At 47.7% G+C, this 15,314-nt stretch overlaps 1 protein-coding gene and 1 long non-coding RNA gene across 3 annotated transcripts in view; one reads left to right on the top strand and one right to left on the bottom strand.

Annotated features, from left to right (window-relative positions):
- The window catches only part of AKR1D1 (aldo-keto reductase family 1 member D1), a 33,753-nt gene that overhangs the window by 17,974 nt on the left and 465 nt on the right, over positions 1-15,314 (bottom strand). The gene's annotated exons all lie outside the window — the stretch shown is intronic.
- The window catches only part of LOC101797243 (uncharacterized), a 29,652-nt gene continuing 28,675 nt past the window's right edge, over positions 14,338-15,314 (top strand). For both annotated transcript variants that reach the window (XR_011809703.1, XR_005269575.2), the window contains exon 1: positions 14,338-15,251. This is a non-coding gene — a long non-coding RNA (uncharacterized lncRNA). The remainder of the gene's footprint in view (positions 15,252-15,314) is intronic.

Raw genomic sequence — 15,314 nt, 5'->3', positions numbered from 1 at the left:
GTACAAGAGTCCTCAGAAAATTAGAACTGACTATATTTGAGGTGGAAATGATTTCAGGATTTCTCATCTGGAGAGTAAAGGCTGTCCTATAACAGCTGTTCAATAAATTCCCTTCCTCAAATGGAAGAAGGCTTTTTGGCTGAGCAGTGCTGGTCAACATCTGTCTGATCAGAAGCTCCTTGAATACCTTGTGACTCATCAGGGCTTTCAGCAGGGCAAGAAGGAATTTGGATGTGACTTCTTTCTCCTCAAACTGGCTTACCACTGGGGGGGCATCATGGTCTAAAGGGCAATAGCTCATGGGGGTCTACTGGTATTCCCAGCTGTGGACAGTTGCTTTGCAGCGTGGCTAAGAATCAGCAGGCTTTTAGTGTATGTGTACACACCTCTTACTGCTTTGCTTTAAGATGAGCTCAAAAAAAACTCTTAATAAGTTCAAGGCACATTTTTGTACTGTGTGCTGCACTTATGCTTACTCATCTTTGCTGAAATTCAGAGTAAGCATTTTGTGTGTGTGTTTTCTTTCTGGAACAGCCAGATTTTCCATAAGCCAAAGTGGCAAACAAAATACACGCAGGCCAAACCAAGCAAAAAAGCATAAGACTGCTCGCTGAAAGCATTTGCACACTGAAATTGGGCTGAAAAAACATCTCTTTGTTGTCACAGTTTGCATTATGTGTGAGCAGAGCAGCTCTAAGCAGTGGTGGTCAAGGGCTCTCAATAACACATGGCAACACTTTTCTCCCACTTTTTGTAGGCATAGCTCTGCTAAGACAGGGGCATCTAATTCACTCCAAGGAAAACTGAAATAGGGTGAGTCAACCTGCTGCGCTGCTGTCTGCCAGCAGGCAAATATCAAAAAGTCAATTTTGCTATTTCCAAGCGAGAGACCAAAACCAAACTTCTCCTGTGAAGAAAACAGAAGCCAGAGACATCTGGAATGGGGACGGGATATGAAGAGAGGATGTCGAATTTGTTGGTTTTGCTGACGACAAGGAACGACAAAAAATGGGACTGGCATCAGATTGTGCTGGGGAGGACCACTTTCCCCACAAGGATCACTGTCTCCCTCCAAGCCTTCGGCTTGGCTTTCCAGGAGTTTCTCATAAAATTAGCAGTTGCTCTTCCACCACCTGCTGAATTGTGGAAGGTGTGAAATTCATAGCTGCCACAGGATGCTGCAGCCTGCAAGAGCACTGGGCTACTCTTCCAAGTTAATGGAAGAAAGATCTATGAAGTCTTACTGAAGACACACGGGGGTCAACATCTCTGTCTTTAAAATCACAGGGCTGGGGGCTGGCAGCGGGTTATTCTGGAGTAATGGGACCGTATCCCTGCTGGCTCGCTCTGCTCCTCAGCATCCCATCGGGGCTGGCTGCTGTCAGACAGGACTGTGCTGGCTTCTGTTCAGATTCAGCAGAGACTTACCGTGCCAGGATGAAGTGCCTAAATGTTACTTAAAAACGTAAAGCCGTTTGTGCTTGCCCTGATTTATTACAGAGGGCCGAGAGGCAGAATGGTGCAATTTGACATGCTCAAGTAATTAGAGCAGTGACGATGCAATATTGTCTGCTTAATTAAGAGAGACAACGAAACGCTTGTTTGAATGCTGCTGCTTTCGCTGTGGGAGCCTCCGAAGGGCATGCTCAGCCCCCTCGGGGCCCTCGCCTAGCTGTTGATAGGATGTAACGAGGATCAGGGTGGCTAAAAGCCTTTCAGGAGCAGTCAGTGGCTAGCTTTCACTCGGGGCACGCCGGGCAGCATGACAAGAGCGCGAGGCACGGAGCAGTGACAACCTCCAACACGTTCACTGCTCTGTCCCTGCCTGAACCTGCGAGCGCAGGGTCTGAGGAAGGTGAGAGAGGAAAAGCTCTGGCACGAGCACCGCGAGCCTGTAGGTGCTGCTGACAGTAACCTCAGAGCTCTGATTTCTGTTATATGTGTGTATGCAACCAGAACGTTTTGATTACAGTGACGTACTACCTTAGTACAGGTTTTAAAACTCTTTCTTTTTCTTTCTTTTTTTTTTTCTTTCTTTTCTTTTTATTTTTTTCTTTCTTTCTTTTTCTTTTACTTGAAAAGCCTAAAAATGGGTTAAGGACCTGATCCTAAGATTTCTTCACCTCTCTTGCACTCTTGTCAGATGGCATGAGCACGGCTCCCGGTTGTTTCTTCAAGCTGTAAACTAAACTCCACAAAGCAAGGATTTCTGAGTTGATTACTGAGTTGCCGATTTTCTCAGTTGTCTGATTTTCTCAGGCAATGGGGCCATTTGGTCAGTAAGAGAAGCAGAAAGAGTAGGTAAAGAAGAGCAGAGTGTCACATACCACAGAAGGGTATCACTGCAGGCTCAGCAGGAGGGTGGAACAGAGGAAAATGAGCAAGCTGCAGCTACTTCAGTTGCCTTTGGCTGAATTGGCTAGTTTATGTTAGAGCTGTATGTATTTCTTAATCTTCTGCATAGGACTTATATACATCTGTACAAATAATCTTATGAAAGACTCCTCCATCTCAAGGATTAAAGGATTAATCTTATTCTTTAGGGGCTGGAGGAGGCTTTTTTTTTTTTTTTTTTTTTGGATCACGCCTTGATTACCACGGGCTGGAGATGGGTTTACATTAAATACAAATGTTTTCATTGCGCTAGTTCATTTCATCTGATGTGGTATATTATGTCTGACAGACTCTGGTTTAAGGTGTTTCAGATGAAAATGCAAGGGAACCTAGGGAATGGTTTTTGGAAATTTCTGCCTTTATTGAACCCTCCTTTATTGAAGGCCTGGGACTGGGACATCTGCGAGTCTGGAAACTTTATACTGTATGTTTATTTTCATTCTGATGGAGAAACTATCATCTCTAGCATTTCACATCTCTAATCCTTCCAAAGCCTGCAGTAATGGGCTGTGGTAAACTGCGTTGATGAGTTGCACAGGCTAGTTATGTTGTGGTTTATGCCACTTTTTAGAAGTGCTGCCTTAAGTGTCGTATCTTATTCCATTGTTTTTGACAGACTGTATTAAAGCAGGATGACTCAGATCACCACGGCTCATCTGTCTTTCCAGCAGAGAAGGTGCAAGCCTGGGTCTCTCCTCTCTGCTCACCTGCTTAGCCTGAGACTTCTCAATTTTCAGTCTTTTGTGGAGTAAAGGGTGTAGGGGCTGGGCAGTGGCTCACCTCTACCAGGGCAGCCAGACCTCAGCAGCCCCACCGTGGGCTGTGTACCTAGGGGTGTTGGTGCATCCCACCAGCAAGTATGGTGCCAATGTGGTTGCCCATGCTGTCTGTTCCCCTCATGCATGCCTCTGTGTGTTCTTGCACCATTTCCCAATGTAAGTGGGGATTAGGCTTTGAGCAGTATGAATGCCTGACAAGGTACTGAAATGTCTCAGTGCTGTAAACCTTCGTGCTTTGTCAGTAGTCATTCAGGAGGCTTTGGCTTTAAGACAAATCTTTACTTCTTTATTACATTTTATTTAGCCGTAGATAAGAGGTGTGCTTGATCCTTGGCTGTAATGAATGCTTCAGTTTCTAATCAGTGTGCCCTGCAACCGTGCTACTTTGATCAAGGGCTGTTATTTTAGAACTGGAATTTTATAACCACTTGTACACTGTAAGCCAGATTTTATCTGCAGTGCTGTTACATTCAGTGACTGTGTGCCAGAAGAGTATTAAATTTACTACAACTACTCTGATAAAAGAAAAACTGGTCAGTTAACTAGAACCATTTGCTCTTTCACTAAGAACACCTTTAATAGCATCTAAGTTATTTTAAAGATCATACAGTTTAAAGAAACAACACACGCAGCTTTTTCCCTTTATCAGTCAATAGCCTGTAAACCTACTGATTTACTGGCACGCATGACAGATTAAACCAGCAATCACTTCCTTCAGGTTCTACGGTAAATAAAATCTGGCAGAAGGATGTGGGGAGCAGGCTCAGATCTGCACCTTCACTGAAAGAAAGGAAGAAGCAATTTGGCCCCTTCTCCATAGACGAAGTAGCCAACTGGCCAGTTACCACATTTTATGAGTCTGAAAAAGCAATGTGCTTCATCAGTTCTGCCTGTCTGAAAGGGTATGCTCTCTTTTCCTCTGAGACCATCAATTTTTTTTTAATGTTTATTCCAGACACCTTTCATCACATCCCATTTTGTCAGAAATTATTCTCCCTACCACAGAAAATGTACAGCTTCAGTTTTGCTCAGGATTGCACGTGATCAAGCCACAGGAGAATATATATATATATGTGTGTGTGTGTGTGCGTGTGTGTATTTTTTTTTGGTGCAGGCATACCCACAAATTTTGCTGTTGTCTCTCAAGTAGGACAATATTTGCTTAGCAGTGTTTGGGGTAGTCCAGCTCATTACTGCGATTTAGTGTTGCATTCCAGCTTCCTGCCAGTCAGTCTGCCTTTTCTGTAGCATCCTTTTCTGGTCAGGAATTTCTACCTACTTTATAGCTGATAGAGAGGGATTATGGTTACCTCCAAAGACAAAGCTAACAGGACATATCAGTGGTAGATAACAATCTTGCAAGACCACATGAACAGCTCCTATGGCAGTACTTTTCAATGTCTTAATACCGCTATTGTCATTTTTTCCTTATTAGCGCATACGGTAAACAGTCTGACTCAGGCTCCCACGTGCTTCTCTGCTTGTTTCATGCACGCTGATTTACAGTTGCCCTCACCTTGGCAGTGCATGGGAGCTGAGGAAGCAACACTTGATGGGATGAGCAGTTTACCTTAGCCCCGAGCACCTCATGTGGACAGTGAGCGGTATCCAGTACCCTCTCTGGGACTGGTGATCCTGGGAGGAAGAGCTTGAGGTGTTGGGAAAGACAGGGCCAACTCCTGGAAAAAAATCTGACTCGAGCTGCAGCTGAATTACACAAGGGATCCAAACTGTGGGCTAAGCGCTCCAGTGCTAACCTATAATTTAAGATGTGGAGCTGCTGTTTAGGAATCTTAGTCAGCTAAATACAGGAAGGAGAAAGTAGGTACATTCCTGGGCTCAGCGCCTCCGTTGCCAGAGCTCGGCACTCACACACAGATTCTTATGCAAGTTTCTAGAAGCCCAATTGCTTATTTCCATTTGCCTGTTTTCCGGACAAACTGACAAAGAGGACTAGCTTAAGATGTCAGGAGCAGAGCACAGAAAACGTGTACTGAAGGCATTACAGGAAAGTGCAGGTTGAGTTTACAAAGCCAGAGGATATAAGCTGCACAAGGGTACATTCTTAGAATTGTTTAATCTTGTAAAGGAGAAGCTGTACCGTACACCTCTTTCTTGGAAAACGCAACCGCCAGCACATCTCTCTCTCTTGTACACAGCAAAATCTGGCTTTCCTCCCCCGGAAGTGTTGGCAGCCACCATCCGGGAAGCAAAACCCAGAGAAGGGATCTCTGCAAAAGCAGGTAGAGCTGAGGTCGGAGGCAGGGAGCACAGCAAGGGGCTGCTGTGCTGGCCTGGGGCTATGCTCCATAGCACACACTGCATTGCCTTAGGAAGTAGAGGATGGCAAATGCACCCACAGTAGATGTGGTGAACGGCGATGCGCTCTGCCTCGGGTCGTGCTGCAAATGGGCGTGGACAAGGGTTGCCTTTTTGTCTGGTGTGGTGTCCCGTCAGTGGTCTGAAGCCTGAGGCCTGACTGCCTGAACAGCAGCAACCTAGATTGCATAACTGCAGATTTAGCATTTCTAGAATTCCTGTGACACTGTTATTCTAGGATTTAGCCAAAGCTATGTTCAGGAAAGCCTTATTATTGTAGCTGGCAGAGGCTGCTGGAGTTTTTCTTACCACTTGATTGCAGAATCCTCAGCTTGAGGATCACTGCAAGTTTTCACTTAAGGCAAGCCTAAGCAAAAGGGCTGCCATGCCCCAGTTTTAAGCAGAGGATTAAAGCAAACCAAGAAAATGATGGGGTCCCATGCTCGCAGTGCCAGCGGGGTGTACTGGGACAGTTTCCTGTAGAGCTGGAGCACACGATGTCCAGCCATCCAGCCCTAGAAAGCACACATCTGACTGCAAGGGTGGATGCTAAACGTCCTTCAAACAAGAAATGTGATCCCAGGGACGTGTGAGGTACTAGGGGAGGATGAAGCACCAGCTTGTGCAATAGCAGAGGAGAAAGCAAAGATTGCCAGTAGTTCCTCCACTTCATTCCCTAGAGTTAAAGGGGAGAGGTTTCTGGCACCAGTTGGCAGAAACGTTTGTGAAGGCAGATGTAAAGCTTGGGGAATTCCACCACCTAGTTAGCTGAACCAACAAAAGTTGGCTTTGATGAAGCTTAAAGAGGCATTTTCTGCACAGCGTTTTCAAGTTTTGACAAATGTGGCCTCCTGGGTCAACCGAAGACGCAGCCCAGATGTTCGCTTCCCGCATGAGCTGTAAGAACATGCTCACGCTGTTCCTCGGGGAACCGCACGGCACCAGGGACACGTGGGAGTGCGCGGCCACGTTTAACGTATGGAGTCACTCAGGGACGTTTCAGAAAATGGAGCAGGTTTGCCTGGAAAATTGGGCTCTAAGTGTCCTTGCCAAAAAGTGTATCTTTCAGTCATGTTAATTCAGATGACTCACTTGTAGGGGTTCAGTTTTTCCACTCTCTTCAACAATGCTGGCGATTCCCTGTCTCCACTTCTGTAAAGCAGTCTGCAGAACTTTTATTTACATAGAAGGGCTTTCCCTATGGCTCTTGGGCAGGGTTAAAAATCCAGCATCTTGACAAAGCCAGAGAAAGAGAAAAAGTAATCTTTTTTTTTGGTCAATATTTGGGCTGCATATTCTTGCATTGGTAACAGCTAGCTTTGTAGTTTTTGGAAGAGGGATGTATTGAAACAGCTCGTGCTCGTCACTGCCGTGCGCAGCTATGGAACGGAAAAGGTCTGCTTCCTGTTTGGTTACTTTTCAAACAAGAATCCTTAAGACTGTTTTTGGGTAGTGCTACCGTCCTTAAAAGCTTATCTGGATTAACCTTCTATTAGTTTTGCATCTGGACCGATTAAATGCAGTTCCACCCTCTGTCACAGCCAGACATCTAGCTCAGCGGGTGATGTTAGCATCTGATATCCACCGTCCGAGAGCCGTACCAGCTCCCAGCCAAAGCTGTCATCTCCTAAATGTCGCCTTGCTCTGGGAACTTCTCCCCCCGGAGCGCTCCGGCAGTGTGTCGGTGCCGCCTCCAGGAGCCAAGTGAAGCCGTGCCAGGTTGGCTGCAAGAGCCAGCCCCTCCGCTTGGATTACACAGGCAGCGCTGCACCAGGGCCAGGCAATTATCTAGCTGTCAACACCTTCATCAGCCCGGGTCATCCGCCCTGCACAAGGGGGATACGCATCTCTTGGTCCCGTAGTTTAAGGCGTGTTCATGTTTGAGGGTGGGGGGCTAAGTCACTCTGACTTACCAGTGATGCCATCTGCTCATCAGGGCAAACTAAGAAACCTACCATTTTCTGCAACTACTGATTCTGTGGCTGTTTTGCTCCATAGGTTGATGAACTTTGTAGCTAGAAAGTCAGTCTTTCATTTGCCTTCTTCCTTGAGACTAGGTCTATTCCCATCAGGCATTTCACATGTTGACCGTTTCAGTGAATGAAGCTTTTAATCTGCCACATATGATTAGACGCTAATCGTGTTCAGAGCTGGAAACACCACAGAAGCCACTGGCATGAAGCAGAGATTAGTCATACTATCAGTTTGTTTTCTTGTAAGCTGCGGGATTCATAGAAACTAAGAACCATAGAGATTTCAGCAGAGAAGATAGAGAAAGGCAAACAGGCAATTCTGTGAATTCAGCACTTAGAGCCAATAAAATAGAGCTTTGTGCAAATAAAACTCATAAAAACACAGCTTACATTGTAAAGAAAGCTATGTGCAAGAATCTTTTCTCCAGCTTGACAGAGGGTGATAAGTCATTTTGTCAAATCTGACTTCACCAGTAAAAGGATAGATCTTGTGCAAAAGGTAGCTTTTGAGCTTGCCACATATCAGAAAAAAATAGGCTGGCTTTTCTGATTAACAGGTCTTTTATATATATATATATATATATATATATATATATATAATTAGATGACTTAATTTTTCTTTCTTAATGAGTTAGAGATGCGATCTTGCATTTATGCAAGCCAAAACTGTTCCATTGTATAACATGAGATTACAGGGAGGTAGCAGGAACTGAGGCGTCAAGAGGTGGTAGCAGGCAGGGGGAGGAGAGGTCACGGCTGAGAAAGCATTGAAGGCATGGGAGTGTAGAAAGACTGTTCCAGCTGCAGAGCAGGAAAGTTGTATGGCAGAGTGGAAAAGGCTCTGATTATTTGCAAGATAAATGAACTCTGCTCTTCGTTGGTGGCAAATACGCCATTAAAGTATAAATGACAGGGAAATAAAAAATGTGCTATGCAACTTTAAGATTTTTAGCAAAAGTCAGTGATGAAAGCAGGATTTGTTTGAAAACCGTTTGATTTTGTGCATTTTTCTACTTGGTACCCTCATTTATTTGTGATGAGAAGGACAGCCCGTGAAAGCAGGGCCTTAAGCGTTTGTCCCTCGTGCTCTGGCATACTCGCCATCTGTGTAGCAAAAAGCAGGGATGGATTAAGGTGGTAACATAGCCCAGAGTCACTGCAGTTTCTTGAAGCCTTGCACAGACTCCTTCTCCTGTCACTTCTTACTTACGGGGCTTTTGATCGAGTTTCCAAACCATTGGCTGCTCTCCTGCCCGAGAGCCATGTTGTTCTGCTGGCACCTGCTGCTGCCTCATCCCGGCATCTGGGGACCAAATACCAAGAAATGCTGCCTTCATCCACTCTTGGCAACCAGGTCTTGCCAGTAACTGTGACTTAATCGAGGAATAAGGAGCAAAATCTGAGAGATTAAGCAATGAGGGCATTGCTGCCCATAACCGAAGGTGAGGTGTGCCACTTGCATGCTGCAAGCAGAATGGCTAGGGTAGGGTCTAGTCCTGCAAGTGGGAAACCAACTGAGTCATAACTTTGATCTGGCTACAGAAGCATAGTTTCGGGGTAAATATTGTTCAGCCTGAAGGCTAGGCTAATGGTTTATTCATAGGCAAGCAAGGAGCTGTCTTGGTGGATGTAGAGCAGCTCAGGCATGGTTTTCTCCCCGGGCTGCAGTAATGTGCCTCTTTCCTCCCACCTTTGCTTCTAGTGTGTGGGTCTCAGCTTGGGAGTGTGGCTTTAGGATGTCCTCGGAGACCCTGAGAGATGCCTTGGAAATCCCAGCCCTGAGAGGCAGCATGTCTCTGCTGCTCCCTGGGGATAAGGTCAATTAATACCCACAGGGAAATGCTGCTGCTCAGAAAGCAAATGGCTTGAGAAAGCCAGCAGTGGTCACCAGCAGGGACTGGAAAGGGGCACGATGTCCTCTGGAAATGCTGCTAGGGGAATATGGCCCCACAATTTATCTATCTATTTATTTACTAAGTTTTCTTCTGGGAGCTTATTTACTGCTTAAGTTCAGGGCATGAATATGACAGTCTGTAGCCAAGTGTGTCAGCTGACTCCCCCGAGCTCTTTTCAAATTGGGTTCCTGATACCTTTTTTAAGGTGAAAAAAAGGCAAAATGTATCACTGGCCTACATCTGTGGTGATTTTATGCAGGTTCGTTACAGAGGTAATACTTCATACTCCAGGTACTCTGAGTTCACATACATATTTGCGTGCTACTGTTCATGTTAATAGGGCTGTGGTACTTTTTTTTTATTGTTTAATAGTGTGCTGTGAGAAGTAAACTAAGGCTGTAAGGACATGTGCATGTTATGGCAATTCCTGCTTCTACCTCTATTACTTCTTTCAAGTAAAATCTTGTAGCAGAGTGGGAGGTTTGCCTTGGGATGAAGAAGAAAGCTTGGATTTGGAGGAGAAATTAATAGAGAAGAGATCAGGAAGTGGAAGCCTTTAAGCTTCAACCCAACTGCGAAGATCTTAGATATCGCTGCTGCCTGGGAATTTCAATACCCCATCCATTTCATGGATTTGGATCAAGCCAGGTGACTCTACAAGTCACCTGCTATCATTGCTGTCTTCATCTGATCATGTTTCAGAAGCTGCTGATGGCCAGGAGGAAAACAAAGAGAATTAAATCATGTGTAATCTCCCTGTACTGCAGCTTAGAGATCCAGGTATCTCACCATGGGGACAAGTTAACTGATACCTCTTTTGGCTTTAAGGTTGCCTGCGGCCAGCCCCAGCGAAGAGCAGCCTGCAGCAGAGATGCAGCCCACACCATGAGGGCTGATTGAAATATTTTGTGTGCGCGCCCTCGTGCGAGGAACATTTTTGGCATAAAAGATCCTACGAGAGCACTAGGGGCTACTGGGACTATACAGCAAAAAATTACTCTGTTCAGCTTCTAGCTTGGGTGTAGAAAGTAGCTCAGGGTGCCAAAAAAGACTTTTCACTTGGTCACTCAGATCGGATGCGGGAGGCCTGGATGAACTTTTCCTTTCCCTAATTCAAACCAGCCATCCCTTCTTAAGCAAAAGCCAGGCTCACACTCACGAGGGTGACTTTGTGGCAGTTAGGGGTTCAGGCACGGGTCTCTCCTGCCTGGCAAGAAATCACACAGAGCCCTTCAGCAGCCAGAGCCACTGGGCTGTGGGACGGGTGCTCCTCCCTCTTCAACGTGTGCATGGTTCTTCTTGCCCCCCTCAAGCTACCGCATACCCCACGATCGCATTATTTCCCTGGGTGGTGTGATAAGAATCTGATCCCTGGAGGTGTTGGGGAGAACTGAATCTGGTTTCCCACCGCCCATGTGGGCTCCCTAACCAGTGGGCTATTCGGGGTAAGGCAACTGCTCCCTCCAACTGCTTTAATAATCCTTTGATTCCTCAGCTTGTACTGCCAGTGCCCAAAATGAAATGCTTTGCCATTTGTTTTGCCTGAAACTATTCCACAAAACTGCTTCCAATTTATGAATGGATTTGGCTACCTCAGAACCTCATTTTTAGCAGAGTCACAACTTGCCAAAAGCCCTCACCCAGTGCTATTCTTGAGCGCTTTGCCCAATCTTATGTTTCAGAAGCAGTGCCTGTGTACAGTGTGGTTGCTACAACCTTCCCTCTGAGCCCTCTCCTCCCTCAGTCAAAACAGGAAGGCAGGAGGGGATGTGCGGCCAAGGCCCCTTGACCTTCCAGGGAGACAGCCAGTATTTATGTGGAGGCACCGGGCTGGTGATCTTAGCCGCGTTGACAGGGATGAGTTATGAAGTGAAGCGGGCGTAAGGGCAGTTTTAACGAGGCGTAGGATTTCCAGGATTTAGGAGCGTTTTTAGCACCTTTCCCCTCTGAGCCTGCTCATATCCGCACCTCATCCACTGCCCGCCGGGTGTGGGTACCACTCACTGGTGGCACTGGGAACCAAGCCCCCCGATCCAGCTCTGCACTCACATGGGGTGATGCTACAGGCTCGACATGGGGGCTGTCCTCCTCCTCCACCCTCCCCTCCGGCCCCCCTGGGGCTGCCTTCTCCCACTTTTCCCCCTTTAAGGTGTTTAATACCCCCAAGAATAGGGTCAAAAGCTTGGAGGCCATTGGGGAGGGAAAGCTGGATGCGCAGCCTTGGCAGAGCCAGTCCCGCATGCTCAGGGCTTTGCCAGGAGGATCCATGCAGCCAGACAGAGGCAGGATTGACCTCAAATTTTAAAGCCATCTGGAGGCCCTTGATAGTCCAAACACCATGCTCCCGCTGTGGTTCCCTCCCAAATCCATGAAGGGAAAGAACAGTGGGGAGAAGGGAAGAGAGAAAATGAGGCAGTGACTGGGATTTTCAGTGTTTTGCTTGAGTCCATCCTTGCTAGACAAATTTATGGCAGGCAAGATTTTACTTGTTTCCTTCCCTGTGCAAGGAGAGCACAAAATCAACTTCAGTGCGCTGGCATCTGCGCCAAAAAGCAAACTAAGCTTTTTGGTAAGACAGCTATTAGCATTCCTTGGAAATAAGAATAGGAAACACCACTTAGAGCAGCAAAAGTGTTTTCTAAGTGCTTTTTTAACTATCAGTCCAGATTTATCACTAATTCTATGACCCAATGAAGATTCTTTTCTTTCTGGTAGGAGATGAGCTGATAGCAAGTGCATTCTTTGCATTTTCCTGCTGTGCTAGGAGAATAAGACAAAAAGCAACCCCCAACTTTGTGCTATGGGTGGTTTTAGTCTCGAGTAATTAATTCAACCCGTATCCAGCCAGAAGAGCAGCTCTCCTTTAAGTGAGGGGAAAAAGCTTTCAACAAAGTAACCTGATTGTCAAGCAGCCCTCTTCCCCAGCAGCCAGCTCTGCTCCAGCCGAGCGATGTGCTTCATTGAGTCAGTAAGCTCGTGCACAAGACCAAGCCTCAGCCAACAGATTCTATTTTTCTGTCTGATGTTTCACAACTGCAGAAGCATGACTTATCTTCCGAAGTAGTCTTTAGGAGAATAATTAAGTTATTTAAGCTGAGCTGCTGACACATTTCAATTCTGAACGCGCTGCTGTGCAGTTTACCCAGACAAAGCCCGAAACATGAAAGCTGGCCTCCTGCCTCTATTTCCTTGTAACCAGCCATCAGAGGAACAGCTTTCCCTCTCCGTGGCTAGCTAGATATGCCTGGTTTGCTTAACCAGCGGGCGCATTCCTGCACTTCAGGAAGAACGCTCCAGGCTTGTTACGAGCTACTGGGCTACAGCGCCAGATTGAGAAAACAGATTTGTTTTGGACAAGCTGCTCTGACACGGAGGTGCCAGGGTGAATAACCTTTGAAAAAAAAAAAAAAAAGGTCTGCCTCCAAGAGCAAGATGAATAATCTGACAAGTGAGCGGCTCTGCGTTTCATATCAAAGCGTGAAATGGCTACATGTCGCGGAGATCTGACTCATGAGCAGAAACAGCGTGCCCGGGACGGCTGGCACCGCAACTTCCACCAGCTGTCTGCCCCCACCGCTGGCGAACGGGTGGCTCAGATGCAGCTTCTGAAGCAATTCGGCCACAAAAGGCTACAGCTAACTGCTTTAAGGGAAACATGTCAGTGCTAGTTTATAGCCTTGCTCGCTAAGGTAAACCTTGAAACTGTCCCTTGTTGCCACAATCCCTTTCAACTCTCTAGGCAAGAGGAACAGGATGGAAACCTTGCCAGGCATCCCGGTGGAAGGTGCGCCAGGCACAAGTCAGCACTCAGCAGAGCAGCTTGTCCCAGCTCAGCCACACTTCGCTGCCATGGCAAGACCTTAACAGAAGCCCCCCATCCTCCCGTTGGCAAAGCATTTTTTTGGGGATGGACAAGCTCTAAGCCGTGACCCATTTAACTGCCCTGCCCCATCACCAACCAGCAGCTGCAAACAATCCTGCAACAAATCCAGCAGTGCCCTGCTACCACGTTTCCCCAGCTGCCCTCCCTGGCACATTCCCCGACTCAAACACACTGTCCTAATCCTAGCACAGGGCTGCAGCGCCTCCGGATCAACACGTAGTGTTTCACCTGGTCTCCTGAGAAAAGGAGACTTCTGCAAGGGAATTCTCAGTGCTTCGTGCTACCTCTTCGCAGCTCCTCCTCCTGCTCACAACTTTCTAACACTTTTATAATGTGCAAGGGAGACAGCTCAGAGAATCAAACTCCTACAGACATGTGGGGGGAGTGTGAATGGGTGGCTGGGACACGCACTCATCCCCACGGAGGGTGTCCTTACGCAGGGGTCCCAATTGCTCTCAATTCGGGTTGCCATAGCAAAGCCATGTCTGCATTGTCCTGTCCCCAGAAAACAAAGGAGGCACACGCAGAAAGCCAGTTCCCAGGGGCTGATTCGGCTGGAAAACACCAGCACCTAAAAATGATTGATGACTGCTGGACGAGCTCCACAGGGAGGGCTTGCTGTCACTCTGACCCGCAGGCGGGCAAAGGAGGACATGGGATTTTGCAGGGCTGGGGCAGAAGGAGCGGGACTGCGGCCGTGGTGCTTTCAGGACATCGGACCTTCTGCAGAGTGAACTCTTAGCAGGGTTACTCTTAGCCGAGAAGGCTGCCCCTGGATGGGGAATCCCTTTGCTTCCCGGCTGGACTCAGGAAGATTCCTACCACTCCAAGCAGCCAGCTTTAGCTAAATAATGCCACAGCTCACCCAGGCTGTGGGTGGGAAGCACGGTGAGGCTGGGTTACCCCTTTGTCAGCAACCCAAAGGCTGGGGGCATGGCAGGCAGAACTGCAAAGAGCGGCTCCAAGTTTGCTCGGAACTGTTTTGTCACCAAATTATGCAACGTTCGGCTGTGGTACATTAAAGCTCGTGTTAGAGAGTTTAATTTTGTTTCGCCAACCCTTATTCAAGGAACATCACTAGCTAAAAATATCTCCAGAAACTCTAGTGATGTGGGGGACGGTGCCCAGCCTCTGAAATTGCAGATTCCCACTGATTCTCCCTGGGTGAACCGGCGCTGCTAAGCGAGGATACCGGCAGCTCTGGGGATTTCTCACACCCCTTCTGCATCACTCATCCACTGCCTGCAGCAGCGTTTCCTGAGGGTCTTCTTTGACATTAATATGCCACATTTAGCAGTTGTTAAATGGCTTTAATCAAGAATTTTCTTAAAAAAGGAAAAAAAAAAAAGGTATTTTTAAATACCTCGTGGTATGCAGAGTCATGCATGCAACATTGCATCTCAACTCTGATACTATTACACAAGAAGGGGGCTGGCAACACTACCTCTATCGCTTCCCTTCGAAGAAACAAACACAAAAGCGCTGCTGAAAGATCAGTCTGCTTAGGAGAACGAAAGGTAGCTGCTAGGGAATTGCCTTTGTGCTCCCAGGTGCGCGGAGGGAAGGAGCATCAGGTGTGCTTCCACGGCCTTGACGCAGCAGAAAAGTGCCACAGTTAGCTGGGATGCCTGCCCGGGACGCACAAAACCGAGAGATGCAGAGTATTTGAGAGTGGTTTGGCCGCTGGCAGTCAGCTGTGGGAGCCGCAGGAATCAGGATGCAGGAATTTGGGTCTTTGTTTCAGGAACATTCCTTGGAAAGTGGCGGGGCCAGCTGCGAGACGGTCCGAAATCCCTCGTCTTATCAGCGCCGGGGGCAGCGGGGCCAGCCCGGGGGAGCCGAAACGCGGCGCCCCCACCCGGGAAGGGGGCTCGGGGACCCCCTACGAGGACCCGATGCTCTCCGGGGGCTGCCCCCCTCCCGCTGCCCGCGGCGCCCCCGGGGGTCCCCGGCCCCCAGCCCCTTCCCCGTGCGCCCCCAGGCGCGGAGCTCGGCGGCGGTGCGGGAGGTGAGGCGCGCGGCGCAAGGATTTTGGGATCGGCAGGATTTTGGGATATTTCTCCCCTTCTTC

This window comes from Anas platyrhynchos, chromosome 1 (assembly GCF_047663525.1).
Source record: "Anas platyrhynchos isolate ZD024472 breed Pekin duck chromosome 1, IASCAAS_PekinDuck_T2T, whole genome shotgun sequence".
In the NCBI taxonomy this organism is placed as follows: Eukaryota; Metazoa; Chordata; class Aves; order Anseriformes; family Anatidae; genus Anas; species Anas platyrhynchos.
This window is presented reverse-complemented; position numbering and strand designations above follow the sequence as displayed.